Below are 24141 nucleotides of genomic sequence, written 5' to 3' on the forward strand. Positions count from 1 at the left end.
ACCCATACCCACTCTACCCAATGGGTATAATATTTTCTCATTTATATATCCATGGGTATTTTTTTATCCCATACCCGTACTCTTATTGGGTTTTTACCCACCGGGTACGCGGGTGATGGGTACCCATTGCCATCGACGGTTCCGGACATGGAGGGCGGTGCTTCACGCATTGACTGGTAATTGCTTGAAGCTCTCTACTTCTCTCCGCCACCGCTCCCCTCTATAGCCGGCAATGGGTCGGGTTTGGCCGGGTCGAACGCTCTCATGCCCATGCCCGTTTAACAAATGGGCAAGGGTCTCTGCCCATTACCCTGCCCATGGGTCTGAGACCTTACCCATGCCCGAACCCGACGGGTCACCCGACCCGACAGGGTACCCATCGGGTCTGTGGACAGCACATCAAACAACATATTTTTTAGATTTCCAATCACAACAGTTGCACCACAAATAGATATAAGTAGTCATACAAATACTTCCCAAGATATCAGCAAACTAGGAGGTGACAAATAAGTAGCAGCCTTGCACAATCTGCTAAAATAATAACAGCCGTAGCCTTAGTGCCTTACACAAACACAAATAAGTTACAGGCTTACAGCCATAGCAAGTAGCCAAGTAGCAATTAGCAATTAGCAATGCCCAGCAATGCAGCAAGCAACCTAGCTAGCAAGTAGCACGTCAGCCAACAGCAAGTCAGCACCCTTGATCAACGTCACTCCCAACGCCCAGGAAAACTGGCAGCAAGGACCAAGCAGCGGCTAGCCAGGAAGCTTCAATTCGTTTATTCTTCGGTCAAGATCGACACGTCTTCTTCCTGACAATTACAAGCGCATTATGTATGAGAATGAGAACAAGAATTATTTAAAAGCAAGCAGCGTATGAGTAGAACTACATGACATGTTACCATTGGTTCTTCTTCATCATCAAGAACAGACTGGAACTCCGCAAACAGAGTAGAATTGCAATCCCCTGATACGAGTTCAGAAAATAACACACAGTAAGAAAATAAATATTGTGCATGAAAGCAAAATGCAGTATAACTTGATCATTACCTAACATGTCGGCGCGAGACCAAGCTTGCATGCACATCAGGGCCTCGGCCATATTTGGAGCAAGCGAACTACGGTGTGCACTAAGTACTCTACCGCTAGTGCTAAAGGCAGATTCAGACGGGCGGGAGATGCAAGGGCCGGCGCGGGTTCCCGCAACAGGTGGCCGGGCGGGAGATGCAGGGCGGCCGCGAGCAGGACGGCGTGCCGGCTTCCGTCTACATGGCAGATTTGGACGGCGGGACGGCGGCGACCGGATGCATCTGAGAGGAGGAGGAGGAGTTGCTCGATGGGATCGGCTCGTGGAGTGTGAGGAGAGGAGTTGTGGCCTCGTGGGAATTGGGGTCTCCCTGGCGGCTAGGTTAGAAACTTAGACATATGCCACTCCAGCACTCCACTCGGCAGATGGACTGATGGCCTGATGGGCCGGGTTGGGTTATTGGGTGGGCTGTGTGCCCGTGTTTTTTCAGTTCTAGTATATATGAGGCCACCTATCAGCTAATCGGGCGACCCATCGGGCGATCCATGGGTATAAGTCTGTGCCCATACCCTACCCATGATTTATCGGGTCGCCCATGGGTACGACCCATGGTATAGCAACCCATACCCGGCCCATTCGGGTCGGGTGCCCATGGGCGGACGTGCCCATGGGTAAAACTGCCGGCTCCCCTCCTCAATACCTCCCCTCGTGACATTGACCAACACGGCAACACCGAAAGCCAAAGGCTGCCGGCGAAAGGGCGGAGGGTCGGAAGACCACCCGATGAGACCGCGGGAACCCGATCTGCTCCTCGGCGAGGACCACTCGCTGGAGGGCGCACTCCGAAGATGAGCATGGGAGCTGAGGCCGAGCCAGGGGTGAGATGGGGAGTGATTATCGAGCTTCAGTTGCTTCGATATCAATCTGTACTGGTCCGGTAGGGACAAGCTCGTGGAGCGGTTCCTGGGATGCCAAGTCGATATCTCTGCGGACGGCGGCGGCCAGAGATCAGATCGGGATTCAGCCGAGGAGAGAGAAGTAGTAGTCTGGATTGGTGTGGATCCCGGACAGCGTGTTGCAGCGCCGCCGCAGTTGTACTTGACCTCGAGATCATGCCACTCCATCCCATGTCGACCTCTAGCGGTGAGTGGCCCATTAGCAGCTACGCTGCAGGAGAAGCAGAGCCGCCGGATCAATTCAGGGAGGCAGCGAAGGGTGGGCATCCTGGTGCGGCAGAGTGCACAAATGGAGCGGAGCCGTCTTCGTTCAGGTCGGGTCGGGAGTACATGGCCTGAGATTTTTTATGACCAAGGGGCGGACTCTAGGAGGCGTCTGAAGGCGCTGGCCGTGCCGTGACGCAACGATGGTAGCAAGCTGTCTGGCGGCCAGCTTCATTTGCGAGTTCATCCACACGCGCCGATGGTAATACGGCCGGGTCCGCCGCCTCTGCTTCTCCTGGGCGAAGCTCCGCGTCCGCACCTCCAACCGCCGAGTACACAGAATCAGCTACAACCGGGTCTGTCTGCTGCTCTGATGCTGGTACCCAGGCTGTGAGCCTGTGAGCGGTAAATGGATCGAGCAAAGGTAGCCACTACTGTAGCACTGGTAGGCTTCTGAGGTAAGCTTACTTAGCATGAAGTAAAAAAATCTAGCAGTGCTTGCTCAATGCTTTAACTATAGATGATAGTTGAACAAGGCTCCTGTTGCTCAAGGAAAATGGTTTTCCCAACATATCATTGAAAGCCTTTTTTTCTAAACAGGGGCTCCTGTTGCTCAGTTTAAGTATGTTTCTCAATTCTTGGTGGTGTTTGATGTCTCTGATCATCTATTAACTTAAACTGTGTAGTTTTCTGAGTTGTTCTCTGAAAAATACCTATTATGTTACTCTGTTCTTTGGGGTGTCCAATCTCCATGCTAATTTATTATCTTTCCAAGTGAAATTAAAATTAATGTCTGGCCACTTAGAAGAAAACGATGCATAAAATTCAGGCAACATAATAGAAAAGACAAAATCAGACATTTTTCAGTGCAATATTTATTTGGTGGTGACAGAGTAGTAACTGGTAATCATGCAAATACGGGATGATTGCAACAGTCAAGCGGCGTCTTTTATTGGCGTGTGGATGGCCGGCCATAGGGTATTCAATTGTCTCTTTTTTTGTCATGTTTCTTCTTGGTATACTTCTGTGTAGTGCATATACTATAACTTTCAAGTCCCGTTATGCTTTTTAACAATCCATTAAATGTTAACTGACTATTGTGTTATGTATATACATTACTTGATCTTCCAGAAACTGAATTTAGATAGAACTAGCTAGCTGGTAATCCCACCCTTTGATGACGTCAGGATAAATAGATAGATATTGTAGATAATGTTTTCGCCCTTTGATCACGTCAAGATAAATAGATTGATTATATATGATATATTTTAAATTTAATGCAGGTGGAACGCCTCAAAAGAGTTCACAAATATTTTTAGTCTTTGCACCGTTAGTGATCTTGTGCTAACAAATTTTGTACATGTACCAGCAAATTTGTACATGTACTAGCAAGTTTTCTTTTTTCTAAGGTCGGCCAACAACACGAAGAAACCACCTGTAGCTAAGAAACTTCTTAGTGATGGTACATATTTCTTGATCACTTCTTCTTTTGAGATGCATTTCTCTGTAGTGTAACCTGGGCTAGCAGCGAGACCGTTGAGGGCATCTGCCGTTGAGGGTATATGTATTTAGATTGATTCGCTTTGGATGTGCATTTTTTTTAGTTTGCAACACCACCTAGCGAGGTGCGGTCCATTGGCACGAATGATCCATCGATTCACTATTGGTAGCATAGTTTCTGTTGTGTAGGTGCTTGCTCTGTTCCGATATATTTTTGTTTTCTGATTGCCTCAAAAAAAATTGTGTTTCTGTGTTAACTATGTGTTTGCACCTACCAGATACGTCCATCGTCACTTCATTCTAATTGAAACTTCATTCTAATTGAAGTATAGTTACAGTGAACAAATACACCTTCAGTGTAGACATAGAAAGCCTACCTTGAGGCAAAAAAAAGTGTCGTACATTGGATATCATTCTGTTAATGGCTACAAGTCTCTGAACCATCAACCGTCCTGCTGAGATGCCACGGCAGCCCTGCGCAATTTTGTCTTTGAATTACTCCCGTTCAAACACCCTTTAAGCTCTCCCTTATACGAGAAGATTAGACTAGCCAGGTGGTCTCTCAATTCTCAGCTGGAACAGAGCGTACATGCATGGAAAGCCACATGGGACATATGACTACGGGCTACGGCGGTGCAGTCAAGGCATCAAGGATGCAGAATAAAAGAGGAAAAAACTAGACTGGCTGGCCTGGCAGGCCAAGCAAGGAGTGCCAAAGCAGGCACACCAATACATAGTACTGGTACAACCGCAAGTTTACTAATTACATGTTTTGGTATGTAAATATATCACAATTAGTAGTTCGGTGTTGTTTCTTTCATTTCTTCTCTTTATATGACTCAAAGGAAAATCCTGTAAATATGTTTCGTTATTCGGAACACTTGCTTCCTTTGTGGCGCCTTGTTCCATTTAAATGGGTATTTCTCAAAATTAATTAACCATAGTTCTTACTTCTTCAACTCAAGATTGGAATATTTAAATCCCCAAGGCATATTATGGAGAACTTGGATGTATAATACTGTAGCGGGACTTTATTTCTTAGTTTTTTTTTCTCTTTTTTGGCTGTTGTTATGGTGCTGCTAGAGGGATGGCGCGAGAGGGCCGGCTGGGGGCCTTGCCCGCAAAAGGGAAGGGATTTCCTTCTTAATTCTTGCTTGATTAGATTGATACATCTCATCTCCATAGATAGAGAGGTTTACTTGACTCCCAAGCAAGGCTTACTTGACCCCTAAGCAAACCCTAAGACTAACGGGCCCAGGCCCATAACGTACTCTAACACTACACCCCACCTGGACATGCAGCTCGTCCTCGAGCTGCAACCTAACGACGATTTGACCCCACACAAACCTAACGCCTAAAAACAAGCCTTTTACATCTCGGCCTATTGTATTGACCTGAAATAAGCTAACCCGAATGAGACTCCGACTATTTATTTTTGAGTCCGAACGATAAGGCGAGAATCCTCCGCGCGCCGAACTTGTGCGTTTGCAGCCCCCTGGATCCCAAGGACACCATCGGGACCAAGGGAGCCCTCGCGGCGGCCAGCGGCGGAATGAAGTGGTGCTACGCGGTGCGCTCCTGTCGGTGACACCATGTCTTCTCCCCGCCGGTTGACTGTTCATGTCGCAGACTTGGAGGTCGCTGCCTGCGGGAAAAACAGCATGTGCGCCGCCCGTGGGGGAAACCGCACGCCCAAGATCCCCGACGCAAGGGACGAGATCGAGGTCCGTTGCGCAACGAAGCGCAACTTGGAGGAGCTGCAGATCACGCATCTCCCGCACACGCCGACGCACTAGGAGGCCGCGCGCAGCAGCCTGCAGCCTCACCGCCGCCGACACGTGGAGGATAGCGATCCAAGCCGGAAGCGGTGACGGCGACGGAGAGAAACGGACCTAGTGGAAGGGCATCCCGGGCTGTGTCAATGTAGAGCCCGGGGCCAAGGTCGCTCCCACACCGCCGAAAGGCAGGGACGGCGTCGGTGGCGGCAGCAGCCGCTGCTGCGGTATTGGTGGCGACGGCAGCTGCTGTTGCAGCTGCCCACCGAACGGCAGGGACAGCGTCGGTGAGGACAGCAGCTGCAGTGGCGGTGTTGGTGGCGGCGGCAGCAGCTGTTGCTGTAGCGTCCCGGTGGGGAAGAAGGCGGTCGGCTGCTGGAGAAGAGGGACCACCGGCGCCGAGGTAGGGCCTGGCCCGGAGATGGTGGACAGCGGCAGCGGGGACTGCAGCAACCCGGCGTCGGGTGGCAGAGACGACAGCAGCAGCGTCGGCTGCCACAGCAGCAGCGCCGCCGGCGGCGGCCCATAGGGACCGGCCAGGAAGAGGCGGATCTCCTGGACAGCAGTGGTGAGATCGCGGAGGGCTGCGGTGATTTCCGTCGGGGAGAGAACGGCGGGGACGTTGGAGTGTGGCGGCGACGGGTGGGAAGAACTCGGTGGAGGGCTGGACATGATCGAACCCGGGAAAGCTGATACCAAGTGTTATGGTGCTGCTAGAGGGATGGCGCGAGAGGGCCGGCTGGGGGCCTTGCCCGCAAGAGGGAAGGGATTTCCTTCATAATTCTTGCTTCATTAGATTGATACATCTCCTCTCCATATATAGAGAGGTTTACTTGACTCCCAAGCAAGGCTTACTTGACCCCTAAGCAAACCCTAAGACTAACGGGCCCAGGCCCATAACGTACTCTAACAGCTGTGTACATCCGTAATGTTTTAGGACATTGCGTTGTTGCAGAGGCTGGGTGTAATTGGTATCCTTTGATATTAATATATTCCCTTTATAAAAAAAGGCGCATAGTGTTGCATATAACTCTTTAACAGATTGGTATGGGGTAATGGACAAACTGGAGTAGAAAATATTGATATTTGCCTGCCACATATGCGTGATCGTTCGTGGTTACCTCTTCAGCGAGTGGAGAACCGAGACCTGTTTACGGAGGTCTGTACACGGTTGAAGGCTACGGCGAGGGATACTTTTTCCCAACATGGGTGGCAGCATAGTCTACGGATAGATGCCCCACCTACTTCTTAGGCGTTATATGTTTCATCCTGATATGTATCTCGCCTAGTTTTTGCTTTTATCATTTTCGAACCTGAGACAACATAAACGGCTGTGTGCATCCTAGTTATGCAGAGGCTGGATGTAATTGCTTATAAAAGTAATGAAAGCATCCTTTATCTAAAAAAAATATATGCGTGATCGTTGGAATTTCGGAAGTTTAACATACTAGCATGCTTTTGTTTGCTATGGTACTGGATTTCTTGAGAAAATATACATATTCTCGATTTAAAATCAAGTTCTTCAGACTTGGTCATATTCTATTGTTCTAGATGTCATCAGATTACTAGGTTCATGTACAAGAGAGAGGAAATCATGAATATATATCAAGCAGGATCATCGGCCATCTGGGGATACACTGCTCTCCGATGCAAGCATCGAAGCTAATAGACTGGTAAGCATTAGTAGTGTGTTTTGTCAAAAAAAAAAATCTTACCTATGTGTTGGAAAGAATTATGCATTGCCAGAGGATTCAATAAAGGTGATATTATTCATGTTCTTTTTGCAGTAGGTTGTGGATTGTCTACTCTTTTGGCTTATGAGTTGAAGTGTGTTTGATACTATAGGTTAGGAATTTATAGCATATATGGTATTTGACCGTTGGCCGATTTTGTGCATATCATTAAGGTGGTCAAGGTAAGCTCTTGGGCTTGAATGCTTCAATCCTATTCGTGCTATGTGTGATTCTTTGGTTTACATTGTTAGTTGCTCTTCCCATCAAATCCCAATGTCGCTTGTTTAACACTTTGGTGGCCCATAATGGCAGATCTGAGTTCTTTAGTGGTACTGATGTTCTTGCACGTTGATTGATCAACGCTTATACTTTCTACTTCTATATGGATAATAATTAAATGGGCAATGAAAAAGCATGTAGTTTTGAAGGATTCCATTCTTGGTAAAATTTCTGATTGCCTGTTATACCATAATCTTTGGGGATCATGGGTTGATCTCCATCCTGAAAGCACAATCCTGCAAACTTTGCATCATAGATGGTGTGCTTACTAAGTACACTCAGAACTTTTGGCATAATTTTAAGATTATTATTGGCTCTATTATTTTCCTTAAAAAAAACTACATTGTTTAGTTCATGAAGCAGACTAGCCATTATGGGGAACCTCATTAACAGCCAGTGGTTTGACCAAAGTGTTGTACAGTATCAATGATGAAAGCGAATTGTTAATTAAAATACATTGTAACCTTCATAGTTCATACTACTTAGTAAATATAGCACCTGCTATTCTTTCTTACTATTGCTTTTATATGTGTGTATTCCCATGTTATTTAAGTTCATATATTATCCATAGGCTCTTCCATTTTGAAATTTAACAAGTAAAATTTTTCGCCTCATCTTTATGTGCAGTTTATAATAATACCTTGCACCATGTTGGCATATATGAACTTCAAAGTTCTTCAAAGTGAAAAACATACTTCCCACGATTTGTTACAGATATATAACCAGAATGCTGTCCTTTGCCTAAGTAAAATGAGGATTTTGATCCATGCTACCAAGTAGCAAGATCTGCATCACCTTGTGAGTTATGAAACGGGGGATTTATATATTGAGGTACCTTGCCTAGGATTGGTTAGTGTACTGATATAGTGATATGTATGGACTTGGAATATCTATGGTATATTACTGTTGCTTGCTTCACCAATCGTCCCATCTCTAAGATGGATGCATTGAATTTGTTATTACTGGTTGTGGCTTGCATTGCAGATAAAAATTAGTACGCTTCTTGATTTGATCACATTTATGCAAAACAATAAGATTTTAAGAAATAAGGAATAGTGATCTCGTGCTAGAGGACTACTACTATTTGGTTGTTTCTATTTGTCTTAGCTTGTGTCGACAGTGGATGATAAGATGTATATTCATTGTAAGGAGACATGTTAGCAACTGACTATTGTAGATGCGGCCCCTTGCAAACTAAGAAGGAGGAGTTGATAGTGACAAAATGTTATTATTTTTTTCCTTGCACAATGACAAAAAAATTTGGGCAAGATAATGAAAGTGTCATGCGCGACAATGGCATGAAAGAAAATGTGCAAATCTAACACGGTGGCCACTCAATGCTAGAACAGGATGCAGGCGGCGAGGCGAAGCTCGCCTATTCACCTAGTTTAGTGTAAAAGCGGTAGTCTCTAAAGCATAATCCACAAAAATATAATGACGTTAATATTTTATCTCATCATTGACCCAACAAGGTTTGTATATATCTCTTGGATACTTCATCATCACTATGATACTCCAAGAAACGTGAGTTGTAGAACAATTTCATAACTCTCTTAGATGTTCGCTAAAAACTCGTAATTCAAATATTTCCACCATGATCCAATCATAGATATTTGACTTTTCTATTACGATGATTTCCACTTCATGCTGAAATTTATTTGAATCCATTCAAATGTTTCATACTTCTTCCTTATCGAATATATCCACATATATATAATCAATTCATTGTTAGAAGTTTTCATGAAGTAGAAGAATCTCCCGCACACAACTATGCCCAGTGAACCACATATATCATTATGTATGTTTTCACTAAGTTAGTTGCACGTTCAACTCTCGGCCTATGAACGGTATTTCAGTCATTACTTTTAGAAAAGATTTTGCAAGCGGCAAACGATTCAAAAAATCAAATGACTCCAAAAATCCATTTGCATGGAGTTCATGCGTTCCTTTCTAACATGACCTAAATGGCGGTTCCACAAATAAGTGGAATTCAAATCATTTGCCTTATGACATTTTAGCGTCAGTATTATATGTGTGTGTTTCACCATGAAGTAATAACTTATCCATCGTACATGGAGTAATGTCACAATTTGAACAACTCATTGTTTTTATTTGACCAGAGAAAAATAACAATTTATTAAGCTCTTTATTATAAATTCTAAGGGCTAGGAAGAATGCCAACGATAAACATAATAACACTTTATTATGTTCCAGACGTGCATTATTACCATATTCCTTATCAGTCACTTAGGCCATTGTATTCTTGTATTGCGTTGTTTTGTATGACACTTCATACCAACCAATATGGTACAAATACCCAAGAATTTCATTGTGTGACCAAACTAGGAATACAACCATAACATGTATATCATTTATATACACCTGAGCAGGACTTTCTAGTCTTTTATTTTCTTTCTGCCAAAATATCTTTTGTAGTTTCTTTTTCAGCTTTCCTCATTATTCAGAAAAACACTTCAACATCATTAACTTCTAGGTTTGTTGGTCAAATACCAATAACCTTGAGGTTCTTACTTTGAAGTTGTTCATCATATGATAAGTGTTCCAGATTTCACTATTAGTAACTTTGTAATATGATGAACAATTTCACTCATAATTTTATCCATCATATAATGACGACTTTCCGAGACCATGTCTGTACATGCTAGGCTCGTAAAGTTTTAACCTTAGTATTCGTATGTGCAAATCTGGCTTGCACCCGTTGTATGCACACGTAGAATCTATAACACCCGATCATCATGTGATGCTTCGAAACGACGAGTCTTAGCAACGTTGCATACTAAGGACGATCATTTCATGGATATGCGAATATCATTAGTGCCCCAATAGTTGGAGGATTGGGACGCATTGCGTCTTCAACCTTCGTACATTCCCATAAAACTTATGAGTTTATGTAGTCTCACAAAATTATATTCTATCATCTTGCAATAAGGTCTTAGATATCACATATATCTCATATCTTGATTATTTCTAAAAACTAAATTTTCAGCTCCTTACTTTTCAAACAGATTTGAACTTCAAGTTTCACGGAGACAAGATAACTTTAGGTACTAATTGAAACCATAGCTCTTTGAATCAACAATGTGAGGTTTACTAAAAGTTTTCAATAGGACTTAATCAATTCTTGATTCTTTAACAATACGGTACCAATCCGTAAAGTTTCTTGTCAGATTTTAACAGTATTTCTATCTCAATTACAAGACTAGCGCATGGTAGAAAACGGATGCCAATACTACAAAATTAATTCAAAATACTACTCAGACTATGTTTATGATAACTAGTTCATGTTTTAATCTAATTACTAATTAACTCCCACTTAATACAACATCCCTCATAGTTGTTAAGTGGTACACTGTAATGTCCCAGGTTTAGAGACGATCGAGGGGTAGATCTTAGAAAGGGATGTGCATTGCATAGTAAATTCTGGGGAAATTTCGCGCTTTTAAACAAAAACTGCATCGAAGGGGGACAAGTTTCTCTCTCGACACCTTACAGGGTTAGGGTTTCGAGAGTGCGACAAACTTGCATCTCACTTCACTAGTTTAGGGTTTTGAGAAGAGAGGGGAGAGTTTGCTTGATTGAATTTTAAATGATATGACATGGTTGAATTCAAACCAAGGTTGAATTTGAATTTCAAATTCAAACATTAAACAATTAACTTAAATAATTCAATTGAGGAAATTCATTAAGTAAATGATCAATAATAAACAAGATGAACAATAATAATAAAGCAAAGCTCATTAGGGAAAACTTTGAGCTTTATTGATCATCACACAAATTACAATGTCATTACAATATTCATAAGTGAAATAAAAGAATAATACAACACATTACATAAATGGGCAGAATAGAAGAAAGGAAAATAAAGCAAAATTACAAGTTAATAATCCTAGTCTAAGCTTTACAAGATCATCTTCACTTGATCTTGTATTTGATGAACTTCAAGTCCATTTTGATCCATGCTTGATCCCTGCACAAAAATCACAATAAAGAAAAGTTATGCCAAGTGGCATAGCCACTTGGCAGGTTAAAAATCAAATGGAAATGGTGGATAATATCACAGCTCTGCCGAGCTGATCCACACCAAGCCAGGTTCACAGGATTTGGTACACACATACACACAAGCAGCACACACATCAGGTGTGCATGCTCAACACCCAGTCACTGAGTGTGCATGCGGCACAACACACTCACACATCATCAGTGAGTCACCAAAGTGACAAGCAGGAGCTGTCGACCAGGGATGCAAGAGAGCACCATATATAACCTTTTCAGAGCCAAACCCTAGCCATTTGTTCATCCATCGACAGCAGCAGTGGTAAGTTCATCAAGAACACCCAGAATACTTAGAACAGAAAAACCACAAGCCATCGAAACCATCCAGGGACAGTTTCACCAAGAAGCGTCAGCTGTGAGCAAGTACCGGATGGAGTAAAGCACCACAAGCTTGTAAGGAGGAGAAGGGCAAGCAAACCAAGCATCACAGAAGCAATCCTCTACAACAACACTTAATTCTAGGAGCTGGAGTGAGGTATACCACACAAGAGCCTGAGCAAGATCATATCTTGCTCATAAATAAGCATACAATGCATCACTGGAGCACAGAAGGGTAGAATACCCTGTGTGTGTCATCATCTGGCTACCAGACCATTTGGTGCAAGCATAGATGGGTAAGACCACTAGGTAAACATCCTATGGGAACAACAGTTATGCAAATCCATGCATAACTAGAGGAATCCAGCCAAGAATGCAACCATAGCTAGCCTAACCCACCCACTAAACACCTACAGCTAGCTAGGCCATCAGACTATAGACAAATTCTTGTCTATAGAATTTCTCAACATCAAAAACCACTGGAAGTCCAGTATTGGATCAAGCCAGTGAGCATCTATCCATCACAGAAAGCCACCAAACAGGGGAGCCATCCCAGGGCAGCACATAAACACTGCCAGGATCACCTCAACCACTTAACCAATTCCAACAAAGAAACCATGCACAGATATCATCACCCAGTTGGGTTCAAAAGGAGGGCTAGGGTACCCAACCAGTGGTTGGCATCCTGCTAGCCCTAACAAATTCATTGAAATGATCATCACTGAATCTCAGTTCACATTATTTATCCATTTAATCAAGCAAGGATAAACAGATAAATAAAACAGACAAGCAATGGATGCACCAGGGTCTTGCAAATGATCAAATGGATCATGACAGGCATCAATTGATGCTTAAGCAAGCAACAGCACACATCCAGGCCGGGCACATGTGATACACAAGTGAGCAACGGTGAGGCACAGACACCAAAGGGCATTGTTACAAGCAACTGGTGATCAGATGAACACCAGAAGCTTGTTAGAGCATGCTCCTGCATGCTAGAACTCATTCTAAGCAATTAACACATGAACAGATAATTAAATAACTGAACAATTGCATCACAGATAAGGGCATCAGGCTTTATAATTGTATCCAGAAGCACATCAAAGGCTTGATGAACCAAAGGATCATAATACACAAGAAAAGCACATATCAATTCATCACTGGATGCTCATGAGCAATCACAGGAGGACCACAGCCAGAGATTACAATAAACAGAAATAGCTAGGAAGCACAGTGAGCAATTGAGCAAGAACAGCACAGCACAGTAAGCTAGGATCTATGGCGACAGCAGCAAGCCAAGCACAGCAGAGCACCAACATCAGTAGGCCAGCACCTCCACAAGGAGGGAAGCCATGGCCAGGGATACTGGAGGAGGAAGAAGAGAGGCACAGGAGAAAGAGGGTGGCGGAACACTTACCGTGGTCGAGCAGATCGGCACGGCCATGGCGGCCACGGCGGCACACGCCAGAGCGCGGCGGCGCCAAGCCAAGCCAGGCCATGGCGACACCACGGTACCACCCGCACCACGGCGGCGAAGCCAGGGCGGAGTCCAAGCACCAGGAGCGCCAGGAACGGCGGGATCGAGCGGATCCCGTAACCCTAGCACCAGACGGGGACGAGACCGAGAGCAGCAGGTCGCCCGCGTCAGATCGACGCGGATAGGATTGACCGCCGTCGTGTGGCGCGTTGATTGCGCACCATGGCGGGGGGCAAGTCCGGCGAATCTCGCCGGAATCGAGCGGCGACGGCGGAGGCGACACGGGTCGCCAGAGCAGGTTAGGGTTAGGGTTCGTTCGCGCGTGAGGAGAAGAGAGAGGAGTGGGGCTGGTCGAGCCGGACCGGGCCGGTCGGTTCGACCTAACCCATTGGGTTGCACCGACAGGTGGGCCCAGGGGTGTTTTTGTCTTTTCACAAACAAATAAAAATGCTGAAACTTTGAATAATAATAGAAAATTATTAATAGCTCTAAAAAAATAATTAAAAATATGAAAATAGATCAACATAAAATTCTCTAACTAACTAAAATATCAAAGAGAATTTTTGAAGACAATTAAGAATGAATCTTAATTTGATGATTTAAATAATGATTTAAATCACACATATTATTTTCAATAATGAAAATAAGTCCATTAATGCATTTGGACTTCAAAAACACCTTGACAACATTTCAAGGTAGTATTTTACTCTTAAATCAAGTATCCCCAAATCATTCTTAGTATTAACCTCTTACATGAAATAATAACGACATCGGAAGGGGGGAACAAACCCTAAAAATGGAATCATGCATAATTGCTTCTTTAACCATTGCCCTTATCGGACAATGATGCTATTTTTCAGAACAAGAGGACAAGGGTCAGTCCATACCTTCCAACTGCAGAACTTTGCAGTGTTCAGGCAAGTTCATCGCTTGCTCATGTCATTTGAGTATTTTTACCAAATTACTTGCAAAGTACTATGTTTATCACTATTGCATAAAAAACAAAACCACTATTTTCATAACTATGAATATGACTATGTGGTGGGCAATGGAACCATGGATTGTGTTGATATGGTGGAGGTTCCATTGCACGGGTTTATATCCATCTAGGATTAAACAACAAATGTCGCCAGTGATTCTTGTGCCGTAATACCCGTGTTAACCATAAGATCTGGAGTGGGACGGAGTAGTCAAAAGTGTTTCCACCTCTCGTTCATCAACGGATGCTCATTACCGGGTGCTCATGATCTTGCGAGACTTGATGCAGGGGTGGGAACCCGTAGAAGTCCCAACGGTAATGAGGTCTATGATGGGTTGCATCTGCTGGCGTAGGAATGTATGGTAGAGCCCTGCATTGACGTCGTGGTCGGAGTCCACCCTGAAATATATGGGAATAATGGGGCCGGCGTGGACCCAGGGTCGGAGTATGCAACAAAGGGTGGGTGTTCGAGGTAGCGGAGGAACATGATTGGCTAGACCTTATACCGGGCCTCACACCAAAGGAAGTGTGGACGGGAAAGCTGCCCGGTTGGCACCAAGGTTAAGATCTCTTATGGGTAAAGCAACACACCTCTGCAGAGTGTAAAAAACTGTGACCTGTCACTCCCTGTTCCGGGATTGAGGAACTGCGAACGCGGCCGGAAAGGAGCTCCATGAAGTTCTAGTAAACCGGTGAAGGCTGACGGACATAGCTCTTTGAAATAAAAGCAATCTCTAGAAGAAATGTTTATCAAAACCTGCATTGGTATTAGACTTTCTGGTCTAACATCGTAGCTAGTGCATAAAACACCTCTTATCTATAATGAACTTGTTGAGTACGCTCGTACTCATACCACTCTTAAATCCCCTGCTTAGATTGTCTGAACCATCTGGAGGAGGACTACGACAACAATGATGGAGCCGAGATCATCGGCTACGATGAACCTGATCTCTCAGGTGGAGTTGAAGGCGTAGACTATATCATAGTCTACGGATCCGGGGAGGCTTCCGGAGGAGAACAAGCCTAGAGATATCTGCTGAGTAGTAGTAGCCGAGCAGCGCAGACTCTTACTAAGGAGCTGCTCGATTAAATAAATGTTTAGTTTAATGAGACAATGGTATTGTAAGCTAAGTTGGGTTCGCCTCGAACCCAGGAGTTATCCTCTTAGGACCCAAGAGGAGCTCCAAGACGACTTGTGTATGTGTATTGTAATATTATGTGAATGAGTTATGGATCTTGCTATGTTCTGCTGTACTACTCTGAGGGATGTAATATTTGCGGAATGGTACTTCGCGAATGTTATATCAACGACTGGCATACTACAACATGCAGTGGTATGCAGGGTCACCACATACACGATCCAAATCCACTACACCAAAACCGATCATCACGTGAGATGATGTAGCTTCAATGGTGAACATCAACATGTTGATCATATCATCCATATGACTCGTGTTCAACCTTTCGGTTACCGTTGTCCCGATGCCATGTCTGTACATGCTAGGCTCATCAAGCAAACCCAAGTATTCCGCGTGTGCAACATGGCTTACACCCGTTGTATGTGAACATTGAGTATATCACATCCGATCATCACGAGATGCTTCGAAACGACGAACTGTATAACGGTGCATACGAGAGGAGAATACTTTATTATCTTGATATTAATGTGAGGGATCATCTTATAATGCTACCGTTGCGTTCTAAGCAAAATAAGATGCATAAAGGATTAACATCACATGCAATTCATATGTGATATGATATGGCCCTTTAGTCTTTGCGCCTTCGATCTTCATCACCAAAGCACGGACATGATCTCCATCATCAACGGGCATGATCTCCATCATCGTCGGCGTAGCGTCAAGGTCCATGGCGCCGTATTCATGGTTGTTCACCTCATGTAGCAACTATTACAACTACTGTGAAATACTACTCAACAAGAAATTTAAAGACAACCATAAGGCTCCTGCCGGTTGCCACAATATAATAATGATCATCTCATACATATTCATCATCACATCATGGCCATATCACATCACCAAACCCTGCAAAAACAAGTTAGACGTCTCTAATTTGGTTTGCATATTTTACGTTGTATAGGGTTTTCGAGTAAGATCCAATCTACCTACGAACATGAACCACAACAGTGATACTAGTGTTGTCAATAGAAAGAGTAAATTGAATCTTCACTATGGTGGGAGAGACAGACACCCGCAAAGCCACTTATCCAATACAAGTTGCATGTCGAACGTGGAGCAAGTCTCATGAACGCGGTCATGTAAAGTTAGCCCGAGCCGCTTCATCCCACCATGCCACAAAGATGCAAAGTACTCGAACTAAAGACAACAAAGCATCAACGCCCACAAAACAATTGTGTTCTACTCGTGCAACCATCTATGCATAGACACGGCTCTGATACCACTGAAGGGATTCGTTGCATAGAAAACAAAAAAATTCCTACCGCGAGAACGCAATCCAAGCCAAGATGCTATCTAGAAGACGGGAGCAACGAGGGGATGATCGAGACTAACCCTTGAAGATTTCCAAAGCCTACAAGATGAGGCTCTTGTTGCTGCGGTAGACGATCACTTGCCGCTTGCAAAAGCGCGTAGAAGATCTTGATGGTGCCACAATCGGGCAGCACCTCCGTACTCGGTCACACGTTCGGTGTTGATGAAGACGACGTCCTTCTCCCCGTTCCAGCGGGCAGCGGAAGTAGTAGATCCTCCTCGGAATCCCGGCAGCACGACGGCGTGGTGACGGTGTCGATGGAGAACTCCGGCAGAGCTTCGCCTAAGCGTATGCGGGAGTTGTATGTGGAGGAGGAGCGCTAGGGTTTGGGGAGAGGGGGGGGGGGGGCTTGGGCGCCGGCCACTTGGGGGCTGCGGCCAAGAGTGGCTTGGTGTGGCCGGCCCCTCCCCTATGCCTCTCATTATATAGGTGGAAGCCCCAAGAGTTGTATCCCAAGTCTTCGAATAAGACCCCAACACCAAAACCTACCTTTGGTGGGAAACCTACTCAGGATGGGAGTCCCACTCTAGGTGGGATTCCCACCTTTCCTTGAGGGAGGGTGGCCGGCCACCTCAGGTGGAGCCCACCTGGGACTCCTCCCTTAGGGTTTGGCCGGCCAAGCTTGTGGAGTCCCTCCGGGACTCCACCTTCCATAGTGCCTTTCTTCCGGACTTTTCTACAACCTTCTAGAACCTGCCATAAATGCACCGGATCATTTCCAAACTTGGAATATGACTTCCTATATATGTATCTTATTCTCCGGACCATTCCGGAACTCCTCGTGATGTCCTGGATCCCATCCGAGACTCCGAACAAAACTTCGAACTCCATTCCATATTCCATATCTACTTAAACGACATCAAACCTTAAGTGTGTCACCCTACGGTTCGCGAACTATGTAGACATGGTTGAGACTTCTCTCCGACCAATAACCAATAGTGGGATCTGGAGATCCATAATGGCTCCCACATATTCAACGATGACTTTAGTGATCGACTGAACCATTTACATACGATACCAATTCCCTTTGTCACGCGATATTTTACTTGTCCGAGGTTTGATCATCGGTATCTCTATACCTCATTCAACCTCGTCTCATGACAAATACTCTTTACTCGTACCGTGGTATGTGGTCTCTTATGAACCATTCATATGCTTGCAAGCTATTAGACGACATTCCACCGAGAGGGCCCAGAGTATATCTATCCGTCATCGGGATGGACAAATCCCACTGTTGATCCATATGCCTCAACTCATACTTTCCGGATACTTAATCCCACCTTTATAACCACCCATTTACGCAGTGGCGTTTGATGTAATCAAAGTACCTTTCCGGTATAAGTGATTTATATGATCTCATGGTCGAAAGGACTAGGTAACTATGTATCAAAAGCTTATAGCAAATAACTTAATGACGTGATCTTATGCTACGCTTAATTGGGTGTGTCCATTACATCATTCATATAATGACATAACCTTGTTATTAATAACATCCAATGTTCATGATCATGAAACCATGATCATCTATTAATCAACAAGCTAGTTATACAAGAGGCTTACTAGGGACTCCTTGTTGTTCACATAACACACATGTATCAGTGTTTCGGTTAATACAATTATAGCATGGTATGTAAACATTATCATAAACACAAAGATATATAATAAACATTTATTATTGCCTCTTGGGCATATCTCCAACAGGGAGTTCGGTTCGCAAACCCTACTCCCCTCCGCCGTTCCACTCCCTCCGCCGCCACCAAGCTCCTTTTCCGGCGAGCAATCCAGCGAGCCCCAGGTAGTGATCTAGCCTCTGTGTCGGCGCGATGGCGTCCCGTGGTGGATCCCAAGGCCATGGCGCCGATTGGGCGGTGGCGACTCGCCGCCGCGTCCGCCCGTGTTCCGCACCGAGGTGGAGCAGCGCGCATGGAACCGGTCGGAGGGCGCGCGCAAGCGCAGCGCCCGCCGGTGGACGAACTGGGGGCTCACGCCCCTGGGAAGCTCGCTAGGTACGGCAACGCCGGTGAGGGCTCCTCATCCGGCCAGTCAAGCTGCGCACCGCGGCTACCCGTCGCGAACAACAGCGAGGACGACAACCTCGTCCCCGCACGGTCGCCCACCATCTCCGCCGGAGACTACGTCCACGGCAGCGACGAGTGATGTCTATGCACGCTTCTTTTCCTGTAGACAGTGTTGGGCCTCCAAGAGCAGAGGTTTGAAGAACAGCAGCAAGTTTCCCTTAAGTGAATCACCCAAGGTTTATCGAACTCAGGGAGGTAGAGGTCAAAGATATCCCTCTCAAGCAACCCTGCAAATAAGATACAAGAAGTCTCTTGTGTCCCCAACACACCTAATACACTTGTCAGATGTATAGGTGCACTAGTTCGGCGAAGAGATAGTGAAATACAAGTAATATGGATGATTGTAAGTAGTAACTGCAATCTGAAATAAAAATGGCAGCTAGCGAACATGTAACAGAACTTGTTGGAAACAGTGTTTCAATGCTTAGAAACAAGGCCTAGGGATCATACTTTCACCAGTGGACACTCTCAACAATGATCACATAACTGAATAAATAAATTCTACTCTTAAATACTCTCTTGTTGGATAACAAACACCATTCATTGTTGATGACCCACAAGTATAGGGGGTGTATCGTAATATTTTCGATAAGTAAGAATGTCGATCCCAACGAGGAGCAGAAGGTGTTGACAAGCAGTTTCGATGAAGGATTCCCTGTAAATGCTCACAGACAAGTATTCGGGGGGTTTTGATGTAACAGTTGAATAAAGTACAAGTAAGTAAAGTGCGAGAGTAACAATTGCAGCGAGTGGCCCAATCCTTTTTAGCACAAAGGACAAGCCGGTTTGTTTACTTATAATGACCAAACGTTCTCGAGGACACACGGGATTTTAGTCTAGTGCTTTCGCTACATACGGCTAAATAATCTTCATTGTTATGATAAGTGTTGTGTGGGTGAACCTATGCTAATGTACCGCCCTTCCTAGGACTAATACATACTTGTGATTATACCCCTTGCAAGCATCCGCAACTACAAGAAAGTAATTAAGAATAAATCTAACCACAGCCTTAAACTCGAGATCTCTCGCTATCCCTCCTGCATCGATATACCAACGGGGGTTTAGGTTTCTGTCACTCCGGCAACCCCGCAATTGGCAAACGAATACAAGATGCATTCCCCTAGGCCCATAAATGGTGAAGTGTCATGTAGTCGACGTTCACATGACACCACTAGAAGAATAACACCACAACTTAAATATCATACCATTGAATATTACTCAACCATAGTTCACTACTAACATTTAGACTTCACCCATGTCCTCAAGAACTAAACGAACTACTCACAAGACATCATATGGAACATGATCAGAGGTGATATGATGATGAATAACAATCTGAACATAGACTTGGTTCAATGGTTTCACTCAATAGCATCAACAACAAGTAGAAATCGATACCGGGAGAGTTTCCCCTATCAAACAATCAAGATCAAACCCAAATTGCTACGGCGGTGACGGTGTCCAGCGGTGGAGACGGCGGTGATGATGGTGGAGATGATGATGATGGTGATGGAGATGATGTCCAGCTCGATGATGGTGACGATGGCGTCGATTTCCCCCTCCCGGAGGGAATTTCCCCGGCGGATTCCTGCCCGCCGGAGAGCTCTTTTCTCTCTGGTGTTCTCCGCCCCGCAGAGGTGGCTGTAACTCCTCGTGAGGTACCCTCTGTGGCTTAGGTTTTCGGGACGAAGGGTTTCGCGAAGAAAAGGAGGCGAAAGGGGCTGTGGGCCCCCCACACCACATGGTGGCGCGGCCAGGCCATGGGCCGCGCCGCCCTATGGTCTGGGCCCACCTTGGGTCCAGCTGGCTCCTCCTTCTGGCTTCCTTCGTCATCTTGAAAAATAGGATTTTTGGTATAATTTCCTTCCACAGTTGATCTTCCGAAATATTGCGTTCTGACGGTGCTTTTTCCAGCAGAATCCTGGCTCCGGTGCTTGATCCTCCAATAATGATGAAACATGCAAAATAGATGAAATAACATAAGTATTGTGTCCCAATATGAAATATATCAATGAATAACAGCAAATTATGATACAAAATAGTGATGCAAATTGGACGTATCAACTCCCCCCAAGCTTAGACTTCGCTTGTCCCCAAGCGAAACTGAACTCAGTAAACAGGACCACATGTTTATGGAGTGAAGAGTCGATAAATAGAATACGGACAAGAAGCATCATATTCATTCACACAAGACATTCTAGTAAACAACTTCCTCATATAACTCAACTTGAAACAAGTATAAAGTAATCACAAATAAAGGTGCATAAGAAATCATAGTTGGTGATGGCAAACTTCGTTCTTGGTCAGAGAACAATTAACAGATTATATTTATCTCATTGAGCAGCGCTCTCATGTTAAAGTTTATAAGGCACAACTTGCATACTCAATCATAATGGTCTCCTCATAATCATTGATAACTTGCAAAGCTATATTCATTCAGATAAAACTTGAACTAAACAAGGAAAAGTAAAAGACATGATGAAGCAAATCACAATATAATGGTTTGATCACAACTACTCAAATGCTTGCTTGAGATGGAGGGAATTAGGTTTACTGACTCAACATAAAGTAAAAGACAGGCCCTTCGTAGAGGGAAGCAGGGATTAAATCATGTGCTAGAGCTTTTTCAGTTTTGAAATCATATAAAGAGAATAAAAGTAACATTTTGAGAGGTGTTTGTTGTTGTCAACGACTGGTAGTGGGTACTCTAACCCCCTTGCCAGACAACCTTCAAAGAGCGGCTCCCATATTATTTTCATTTTATGTGGCACTCCTTCCAACCTTTCTTTCACAAACCATGGCTAACCGAATCCTCGGGTGCCTGCCAACCATCTCATACCATGAAGGAGTGCCTTTTTATTTTAGTTTTATTATGATGATGACACTCCCCCCAACCTTTGCTTACACAAGCCATGGCTAACCGAATCCTTCGGGTGCCGTCCATCAATCACATACCATGGAGGAGTGTCTATTTAGTTTAATTAATTTGGGATTGGGAATCCCATTGCCAGCTCTTTTTGCAAAATTATTGGATAAGCGGATGAAGCCACTAGTCCATTGGTGAAAGTTGCCCAACAAGATTGAAAGATAAAACACCACATACTTCCTCATGAGCTATAAAACATTGACACAAATAAGAGGTACTAAGTTTTGAATTGTTTAAAGGTAGCACATGAAATATTTACTTGGAATGGCGGAAAATACCATGTAGTAGGTAGGTATGGTGGACACAAATGACATAGGTTTGGGCTAAGGTTTGGATGCACGAGAAGTATTCCCTCTCAGTACAGGTTTTTGGCTAGCAAGTTTAATTAGCAAGCATAAGAGTTAAGGGAAACAAACAAATATACATGTGATAGAAACAATCATGCATCTTCCTTGTAAGCACAAACAATTTTAACTTCAGAATAATAAGCTATGAGCTAACAAGAAAGAAAGACAATGAGACAACTACATGTATTTCTCTTTTCTACTTAAACCTCAAAGTGTTGTTGCTATTGACCAATGCTAAGTTTGCCAAAACCAAATAGATTTATTCAATGCTCCCAAAGTGATACCAATACTAATGACAAGATAAATCATATAATAGAGATTGCAAACTAAAATAAGATGTGCAATATGTAAATGATAAGACTTCTCATTAATATTCCATAACGATAACTCACACCAAGGGATACATAGATAACCAACTAAAGGAGAGATACTTCCAAACTGCAACCCATCTTATATGATAACTTCCCTACTCATGATATGACACTACTTGACAGTAAAAAGTAAAAGGTAGTGATGATGTGATACCGCGGCACTCCCCCAAGCTTGGAACAAACCAAGGGGATGCCAATACCGATGATGAATTACTCCTTCGGCGATGGTGGTGATGAATTCCTGACAAGCTTCTCAATAAGCTCCTGAAGCTCATCAATCTTGTATGTGAGATTGCGAATCATCTCCGAATTGTGCTCGACGCGGTTAAGAAGTCTGTCCGACGGCGAGTCCCAACTCTTGGAGTTATTTCCCCACTCTTCACCCTCAGGCTTCCTCCCTCCTGCAGTGTTAGAGCGATCTATATCCCACTGGCTAGGCAATGCTGCCTTGGGAGTCCCTTCAATTTGATTATTGAAAATTAGATTGTGGAAGGGATGGTGAATGCCTGATAAAGATGTTTTCGGAGCTAGGTAATGACGTGGAACCGCTCCTCCAGTGTGAATTCTTGCGCTCTTGTTTGCACAAAAAGGGTTGTCCACCACCTTGATGCTTGCGATGGTAGCACGCGGGTGTGCGCGCGAATCTTCCTCCACCTCTTCTTCATCCTCTTCCTTGACATCCTTGTCCTCCTCTTTCCACCCAAGATCTCGATTATCTTCATCCGGAAACTCCTTGCCCTTGTTCTTGGAGACCATGGTGCTTCTAAACTGAAAACAGATCCTGGCAGAAACAGCTCGAAACAAAACACGTCGAGAAAACGATATACGGGCCTCCAGGAGTCCGGGGGATTATATAGCAAAAAATTTCACGACAAAAGGAAAGTACCAGATCGAACCAGAGTCGGAAAGGGGCGACGAGGCGGCCAGACCATAGGTCGGCGCGGGCCCAGGTCAGGCCGCGCCGGCCTATGGTGGCACGCCCTCGTGCGTCCTTTCCACTCCGTTTCGAACTCGTAATTTTTCATATTTTCCAAAAACAGCAAAAATATTGTTCGGAAAGTAAATTGCGAACTTTTCATTACCAGTACTGTTACCTATTCAAAGTCGAGTTCTGGCGGACTGTCAATTTGTCCTTTAATGAAAGCCTCCAGTGTTTCCACTTGAATAATATCAACATCAACATTATAAGAATCACCCGAGATATAATGCTTGAGTCTTTGTCCATTCACCACTTGCGTGGCATTGCCTTGGAGAGAGCTAATTTTGATTGCTCCTGAACGATACACCTCCTCGACAACATATGGTCCTTCCCATTTCGAGAGTAATTTCCCTGCAAAGAGTCTGAGACGAGACCGATACAATAGGACTTTATCCCCAACATTAAACTCTCTTTTGATGATCCTCCTATCATGCCATTTTTTTACTTTTTCTTTAAAGAGTTTAGCATTTTCATAAGCTTCACTTCTCCATTCATCTAGAGAACTTAATTGCAACAACCTCTTATCACCAGCTAGTTTAGGATCTTTATTTAATTCTCTAACTGCCCAATAAGCTTTGTGCTCTAGTTCTAAAGGTAAATGACAAGCTTTC

At 44.3% G+C, this 24141-nt stretch overlaps 1 long non-coding RNA gene across 1 annotated transcript; it reads right to left on the bottom strand.

Moving 5' to 3' along the window:
- Positions 1–399: 399 nt before the first annotated feature.
- LOC127304889 (uncharacterized) lies at positions 400–1169 on the bottom strand. Its single transcript, XR_007853574.1, has 3 exons — positions 1050–1169; positions 902–966; positions 400–811 (listed from the first exon to the last, which is right to left on the bottom strand). It is a non-coding gene; the product is annotated as an uncharacterized lncRNA (long non-coding RNA).
- Between the last annotated feature and the right edge of the window lie 22972 nt (positions 1170–24141).

The sequence above is a fragment of the Lolium perenne genome, chromosome 5, assembly GCF_019359855.2.
Source record: "Lolium perenne isolate Kyuss_39 chromosome 5, Kyuss_2.0, whole genome shotgun sequence".
NCBI lineage: Eukaryota > Viridiplantae > Streptophyta > Magnoliopsida > Poales > Poaceae > Lolium > Lolium perenne.